Here is a 515-nt window from a genome sequence, read left to right as displayed (position 1 = left end):
TTTCTGAAGAAGGGTCCAGACCCGAAACGTCAGCTTTCCTGCTCCTCTGATGCTGCTTGGCCTGCTGTGTTCATCCAGCTCTACACCTTGTTATCTCAGATTCTCCAGCATCGGCAGTTCCTACTATCTCTGAAGCGTAAGTTTATAAATGTCTGTTGTCATGTAAAGTTTCACGCAATTTTATAAATAAAGATAAAGGTAAACTGGTCTTAGAAAATAAGATTCTCCACAAAATATGTGTATAATTATATAGTCCAATTAACATTTACTTGTATTTACACGATGTGAATGTATTTTACCATAATATTAGGAATTCGAATTAACCGTGACGCCTCGGTTTGATTTCCTTTCCCTCGAAACTTGATATATTAAATGTGAAGCGGATAAACAGAAGTAAAACAAACTACTTTTGTCAAAATGTAACATAACTGGTAACGACACCGCTTTTAAAAAAATAACATTCGCAAAACCATAAAACTATTTTAAAAAGTAGCAAGACAAAATTAAACCTTGGA

Source organism: Rhincodon typus, chromosome 7 (genome assembly GCF_021869965.1).
Source record: "Rhincodon typus isolate 14 chromosome 7, sRhiTyp1.1, whole genome shotgun sequence".
Lineage (NCBI taxonomy): Eukaryota > Metazoa > Chordata > Chondrichthyes > Orectolobiformes > Rhincodontidae > Rhincodon > Rhincodon typus.
This window is presented reverse-complemented; position numbering follows the sequence as displayed.